Source organism: Tachypleus tridentatus, chromosome 1 (genome assembly GCF_004210375.1).
Source record: "Tachypleus tridentatus isolate NWPU-2018 chromosome 1, ASM421037v1, whole genome shotgun sequence".
Classification (NCBI taxonomy): Eukaryota; Metazoa; Arthropoda; class Merostomata; order Xiphosura; family Limulidae; genus Tachypleus; species Tachypleus tridentatus.
The window spans coordinates 6,268,436-6,276,526 of record NC_134825.1 but is presented as its reverse complement, the minus strand read 5'-3'; the positions used below and the strand labels follow the sequence as shown (position 1 = coordinate 6,276,526).

General features: G+C 31.4%; 1 long non-coding RNA gene across 1 annotated transcript; it reads left to right on the top strand.

Annotated features, from left to right (window-relative positions):
• The first annotated feature begins 5,151 nt into the window (after positions 1–5,151).
• LOC143229230 (uncharacterized) lies at positions 5,152–7,307 on the top strand. The gene is made up of 3 exons (XR_013015847.1): positions 5,152–5,270; positions 6,162–6,267; positions 7,206–7,307. It is a non-coding gene; the product is annotated as an uncharacterized LOC143229230 (long non-coding RNA).
• Positions 7,308–8,091: the final 784 nt, after the last annotated feature.

Genomic DNA, 8,091 nt, shown 5'->3' with positions numbered 1-8,091 from the left:
CTGTAATACTTTAGTTGCATTTTGTTATGAAAATGAGAATATTATATAGATTTAAATATTGAATGTAACTGTAAGAACAAGCAGAAGTAAGAAGCTTACTGAATTTAGTATCAGGCTTAACAAGATATTTCAAGCAGAAGTACACATGCTTATATTTATAGTACAAAATGATATTCCATATTCCTTCCCAAATGAACTAGAAAGCTGTTACTGTTGATGTTGTTATTTGTTGTTAAACACAAAGCTAAATATGTGCTCTGCTCACCACGGGTATCGGAACCTATTTTTTTAGCGGTATAATTCGACAGAAGTACCATTATACCACTGTGAGACAAAGTAGAAAGCTCATTCCTTTTAAGCCAATAGTGGATACTTTAAAGTTTTTAGTTTTGTTAAACAGAATGTTTCACCATTTTTTAATGATGTGTTGGCAGAAAAGCAAAGAGATACAACTTTGTCAGTAATCACAGATGAAAGATTTGATATAAACAGATGGAAGTGTGTGTGCAGTTTAATGCAATGATGGTTTTGAGACTACAATAGGTATTGTATATGTACCCACTTGTGCAAATTGAACTACTAAGACTGTTTGATTAGACAATATCCTCATTTGCAATATTCAATGTAGCTATAAGAAACTGAGTTACTTTTATACTAACAAAAAAAAAATGCAATGATGTTAGTCATTCATTTCACCTATGATAAAAGAAATATGTCCATGGAATTTTATTGTCAAAGCGATAGTGTATATACAACTATTCCTGTTTTGTTTCTATGGATACTTTAATTATTTTTAGGCTGTAAAATACATTAAATGATTGTTCTTGGTTAGACAGTAAGCAAACTTTGGATAAAATGCTTGATCAGTGGGTTCCATTACAATTTTATTACACATCACTCCTTGTTGAAGATCCTACACCTGGCAATTGATACATTGTATTTCAATTACAGAATCTATGCATGAAAGCTTTCCTTGTTTGTTATGCATTTCATGCAATCTTTTTGCACTAGCTGTCCCTAATTTACCAGTGAAAGACAAGAGGAAAGGCAACCAGTCATCACCATCCATTTCTAACTCTTGGTCTACTCTTTTACCAATGAATAGTAGGACTAACCATAACATTATAATGCTCCCACGGCTGAAAAAGCCAACATATTTGGTGGGACGGGTATTTGAAACAGGGAGTGATGCATTGAGCATTCTCACTTCATTTAACATTTTTTTTAAAATGATGCCCTGCTTTCTACAAATTACATGTAGAAAGATTAATCATAGCATTTGCTAAGAATTTCATTGATGCAAGGTATAATAAATTGGTTAAAGATACTGTGTCTGTCAAGGAAAGGAGAGGGAAGTATTTGCCTTTAAGGAAACCATATCTTGATTTCTTAGCAGACCAGAAAACAAATGATTCTGATATTAACCACAAATAAATAGTCAAGATCTAAAAAAGTCGTATGTAAATAATAAAATAGATATTCTAGTATTTGATCTAATCCTCGAACATACTATGATTATGGATACTATGAATGCTCAAAATGTAGAACTGTTTGTTTTTGTGAATTTTGCGCAAAGCTACACGAGGGCTATTTGCGCTAGCCGTCCATAATTTAATAGTGTAAGACTAGAGGGAAGACAGCTAGTCATCACCACTCACCGCCAACTCTTGGGCTACTCTTTTTACCAACGAATAGTGGGATTGACCGTCATATTGTAATGCCCCCAGCCCTGAAAGGACGAGCATGTTTGATGTGACAGGAATTCGAGCCCGCGACCCTTATATTACGAGTTAAATGCCTTAACCCACCTGACCATGCTGGGCCGAACTGTAGAACTAAAATATCTTAGGCAGCATTTTGAAAGAGCTTTCACTTCACGGCTGCTCACGTTCTGAGTTTCAAATAGAATAGAGGGCTTAAAGACTGGTTAAACTACTAATTAATTTCCATGGTATTTTTTCAACTTCCTTAATCTTGCTGTTATAATTTTTCTGTACTTCATAGGTTTTATATAGATTTTTGTACTTCTTCAATTTTGTTTTTTACAGCTCCTTTTCTGAACGTCTCACATCTTGTTTACGTACTCCCTCTGTAAAATTCAATTGGTTCCCAGTCATATTTATTTTTCTTCTATTTAAATATTTTGTCCTTTTAACCCTCTTTTAAATTCCTGTTTCATTAATCTAATATTATCTTTCTTCTTGACCTTCGTTTAATTGTTTCATCAAATCCAGAAAAGTTTTAATCACATTTTACAGTCTTTTTTTATTATATTAAAGTTGAAATTTAGACAAAGTTCTATTTAATTTTCAGCAAAGTAATCCCACTTTTGTCATAACTTTTGAAACATGTCTGTCATTAGACGAATTATTTTGAATCATTAGCCAAAATAATGCCATGTGAAAAACTATAAATTATTTTATATAACTTTGCTACAGGCTATGCTCACTTGTAGGTCTACCGTCACAAACAAGATATTGAAACTGATACCTACGTATGCCTAACACACGAACCTAATTGCAGAGTTCTCTCGTTAATAGATCAGTAACAAGCGGGCCCGGCTTGTACATCAATTTTCTGATGATATTTATCTAAAGATTAGATTTAAGTGTTTAAGGAATTATGTTGTTAGCTTGACCCGTAAGACTAAATGGACTTATTATCATAACCTGTTTAAGAATGCTAAAACTATTAAACAGAATTGGAATATTGTTAACTCTATTATTGATGTTAAAAAAAAAAAAAAGAAATTTTGTAATTTTGGTACTACTGATTTATCTGATTTGAATTATTTTTTTGTTAATGTTGCTAAATCTACTTGCTCCAATCCTAAATTTTGTTCTCAGGGCATGCCTCCTGCTCCTTCTTCTTCTTGTTATCTATATCCTGTTACTGTATCTGAAACTATGAATAATATTTTCTCCTTATCAAATTCAGCTTCTAATGGTGTAGATGGTGTTTCGGTTAAGATTTTGAAAGCTAATGCTAATCTTTTGCACCAATTTTGACTTTTTTTAATTAATTTATCTTTTACTCAAGGAAGTTTCCTAATGCTTTAAAGTTATCATTGGTCATTCCTATTTATAAATCTGGTAATATTTCTGATTTTACGAATTATAGACCTATTTCCTTATTAATACATTTCTCTAAACTATTTGAAAAATCTATGAAGATTAGAATTTTATCATTTCTTGATAGACATTCAGTTTTGTCTCCTTCTCAATTTGGCTTTCGGCCTGGGCTTGGAACGGAGGTTGCTGTTGCTAAACTTGTGGGAAGTATTACAGAAGCTTTGGATTCTGATCTTCATCCAATTGCTGTTTTTCTTGACTTAGCCAAAGCTTTTGATTCTGTTAATCATAAAATATTGTTAAATAAATTATCTTATTATGGTTTTAGAGGCATTGTTTTTTGATTGGTTTTTTTCTTACTTTCACAATAGAAAGCAATCGGTTTGTATCCATAATAATTATAGTGATTGGCTTACAATTAATGTTGGAGTACCACAAGGTTCTGTTCTGGGCCCTTTATTATTTCTCATTTATATAAATGATATTCTTTACCAACAGTTTTTGGAGATATCCAAGCCTATGCCGATGATATTGCTGTTGTCTATAGTAAGCCAAATCTAATTAATGAAGCCATTATTTCTAGTGATCTTAATAAAATTAAAATTGGCTTTTCTGTAATGACTTATCCTTAAATATATCTAAATCTTTTCTTCTTCAGTTTAACCTTTATGGTGTCATTCCAGCTTTTCCTTCTATTTTTTATCATTCTAGTGATTGTTATACTTACCCTAATTGTAAGTGTCCCAAATTGACTCAAGTTTCCTCTGTTAAATATTTAGGAATTATCTTAGATCGAAAATTAAATTGGCAATTTCATATTAATTCTTTAGTTAATAAATTAAAATATAGTTCTATGCTAATTTTTGAACTTAGTCATTGTGCTCCTTATCATATTTTGTTAAGTGTATATTATGCTCTCTTTCAATCTTTCTTACAATATTGTATTTCAATTTGGGGTGGCACATATAAGACTTTTTAATTCCTATTCACAAGTTGCAAAAAGTGTTTTCTCTCTTATTTTACTCATAGGCTTGATACCGATTTCAGTAAATTTAACTCCCCTCTTTCATATGATAAACTTTATTTATATTTTTTAGCTTTATCTACATTGCATGTTTCTTTTAATAGGCCTTTTAAAGTCACTTCATATTTTACACGACTTCAATCTTTTTTTCCAATTAATGTACCCACACCACGTAAAACAGTTACACTTCATCAATATCTTTATTTGGCACCTCGTATTCATAATTTTATTCATTATAGTATAAGATCTTCTATTAATCGTGTTAATCAAAAGAAATACTTAAAACAATGGATCTTAAATACTGATGATAATATTCTGGGAACTTTATATTGATTTTGTAAGTTTTGATTTTACTTTATTATGTGTTTAACCATCACAGGACGAGTTAACTCTTTGTTGATGGTTTTATATTGATATTTGATTTTTTGTGTCTAATTTATTGCTTAATAAATTTATTATTATTATTATTATTATTATTAATAGATCAGTAACAAGCGGGCCCGGCATAGCCAAGTAATTAAGGCACTCAGCTCGTAATCCAAGGGTCGCGCAAAGGTACACGAGGGCTATATGTGCTAGCCGTCCCTAATTTAGCAGTGTAAGACAAGAGAGAAGGCGGTGAATCATCACCACGAACCACACACACTTGAGCTACTGTTTTACCAACAAGTAGTGTCATTGATCGTAACACAATAACGCCCCCACGGTTGAAAGAGTGAGCATGTTCGGTGTGACGGGTATTCGAACCCGCGTCCCTCAGATTACGAGTCGGGTGTCTTAACCACCTGGCCATGCCAATGGCAAAAAATAACTAAATGTGTTTTACCCAATGTACAATACAGAACATGTTCGAAATAAAAGGAAAAACCCTAGAGCTTTGAATAAACAATGGTAATTGTATGAATTATTTCAAGTGTTTTTTTTCAGTAGTCGATTCATTTTTCGAAAAAACGTAATCTAATCACAAAGAAAAGTACGAACGTAATTACACGAAGTATAGAAACAGCGTATAAATAATAACGAATAAGTTCAAAATTACATTTATCAGAGGGCGCTTTCTGCTATATCCAATCTTTTGTGGGATAAACTAAAACTGTAAACGATAGAGTTGGTTAACTTATTGGGGTAGTTTATATATTTGTTGAGTGGCATAGAACTTCAAATTAAATGTTGAGGTATGAAATGTGCTGTTATATTATAAGTGTCAATTATGAAGTTTTTTTTTCAACGACGTACAACTAATACTAATAATAGAATTGCTATCATATATTACTAAGTGCAGTAACATAAGTCGTAAGTAACTTTATCTGTGAGTGTGACTGACGTTAATCACGTTACTTGTACTGTAGTAGTAGTAGCAGTAATAGTACAAGTAACACTGTCTAGTCGTCGTGTAGGGAAGGAATGTTCCAGGTTTTTGTTTCTTTCTTACCATATTACAGTAAGGTCTGTCACCACTTTGCACTTACTTCTTTCCTACAAATGCAGTGAGACAGACAAAACCGTATAAACATATTTTTATTAATAATTTTTAGCTCTGTTTTATTTATTTTCTTAATTCAGTGATGTACTTCGGTGACAGTTTCAAACTATATGTTATTGAAATTACAATGAAGATCATTTAATTAATTTTTTAAACTTGATTAAATCATCTGTGTTCTATAGCATACAAGAACTGTTAGTGTACCATACGTTTCTTTTGACGTTGTACAAACAATTTTGATTTGAATGTGATTGTAACAACAACATAAAGAAACATGAATTTGGAATCTCATTCCAACTGTTGAAGCATTGGAGCCACATGGTTTTAAAGTTGTGTTTATCTGTGTCACTTGAGCCATCTTAAATAACAATTTATAAATATTTTATGTATATATTGCTTTACATAGCTAAAACAGATGACAAAAATTGGTGAATAGGCTATGCAGAGCTTGAATTTCTCAGCAAACACTGAGATAACAGTCAAAAGGCACTTAACTCCATCTATTCATATAGGTTGTCCAGTTTTCCTCTCCTCCAAGCTCTCCTCTTTAATTTATCTAGTCTCCTCTTAAACTACTTTGCAGGTTTGACCACACTTGGAGGAAAACTATTCCATAGGCTGACCACCCTGCTGGAAAACAAACAAAACTGCCTCAACTGGAATCATGTCTAAGATATCTGTGTCTTAAGGTTTGGCTTTTTACTCTTACTGTCTGCATAGGCTTTTTTGTAGAATCATTGTTTGGATTTATGGATTCCAAACTTCCAGTGATTCTAAAGTCTCAAATATGTTTCTATCAAGGCCTTTGCTTTACTAAAAAATGTTAATTTTAGTCTTTCCTGTTATAATCCTTCCAAATCTGGAATGATTATCTTATTTCAATACTTTCCAAATAGTTATTGTTCTTTCTTAAATAACAGAATATAGATTCTAAAATATTTGAGAGTTTAAAACTATTTAAATAGGTTTAAAAGTTTTCCTTGAATTTAGAAATCTAATATGTCTGTGTTCTTTCTACATATTAAAGGTACTCGCAGGAAAATATAAACTTGAAAATATGTTATCATTGTAGCTCAAACTTTAGGGTATAAAATGTAATTCCTGGGTTTTAAACAATAATTAATTTTGTTCTTGATTCAGATTTGTGAATATGAATGTAGTGCAAACTCTTCCAAAAGTTCAACACTGTCTGATTTTTTAGGTGAAAAATGTGAAATGCCTTGCAATGTAATCCACACTGATGTTTTAATTAATGTATACCAATTGTGGGAAAATTTTACATCCAGAGTTTATGTGTACAAGAATCATAGAATTAGTAATTAAAATAATTAAAAATTGTTAACACTGTAAAGTTTGAATAAATGCAAATAAGTATCTATTAGGTTATAAATATTGAATTTCATGTAACTACATAATCTGTATACATACTGCATACGAAGCATGTCAGTTCATCACCATGTTGAAATGACTTGGAACATGTGTCTCACAAAATTTGAAGTGATAAAAAGAAATTACTTTGGAGAAATGATAACTATAAATTTAAAATGTATTCAGGGAAGTTGAAGTAATATTTTCTTACTTTTAAACTATGACCTTAATTGTTACTGATTTATCACTGTCGGTTTAGAAGAAAGTTGCACAAATCTGACTTCAATGTTGTTGGAGAGACAGAATTACCATGGCAGTGGGGGGAAACCAGAATGGAAACAGTAGTGAACAAGGTAAGAAATTTTCAAAAATATGGTTATGCAAAAAATCAACTTACTTAGAAAGTTATTTAAACATGTTTATTATCATAATTTGGTCAAAATGTTCATATTGGAAAGATTGTAAGATGTTTGGTAATTTTGATCTTTCAGGTATAAATGTCAAAAGCAGCACAGCTTTTTATTTTAAGTTTGATGGTAAGTAATTATTTACACTTGGTTGGTTGTCATTAGAGAGTCTCCATTTGCTTTTTAAGAGTTGAGTGACTGAGACTTGTGGGAAGTAATGAAAGTATATTTGGGATTGTGCTTATGTTAAATACAGTGCTTGTCTGTAAGTATACTTATAGCCAAGAATGAGTTTTATTGTCATGAGAATGTATTAGCTACAGTTATTTATGCTGTTGACATTTTTAAATTTTTATACTTAATAGCAAGTTTTTAATTAAGCTAGTTCAAAAGTAATTTTTGTTAGTCAAATTAGTTTCTTTTAAATAAACTGTGAATGTCTTTTTTTCCTTTTTTTGTGTATGCACAGTATATATTTTAGCAGTGTTGAGTAACTGTTTGAGTTGAATCACTGGTGGGTTCATGGAAAAATAATATTCCAATATGGCATGTCATCACCATAATAGCTTTTCTCAAATACACATTTTTTTCAGTCTCCACTTGTCTTCATACTTCCATCTGTATCATGTTTAATCTGGTACAGCTGTATTGTAATATGCAAAGAACCATGAGATTAATCCTTCACCAGTAGGAGCACGACACACTCTCCTGTCACAGCTGGTTCCCTATGTCCTGTAT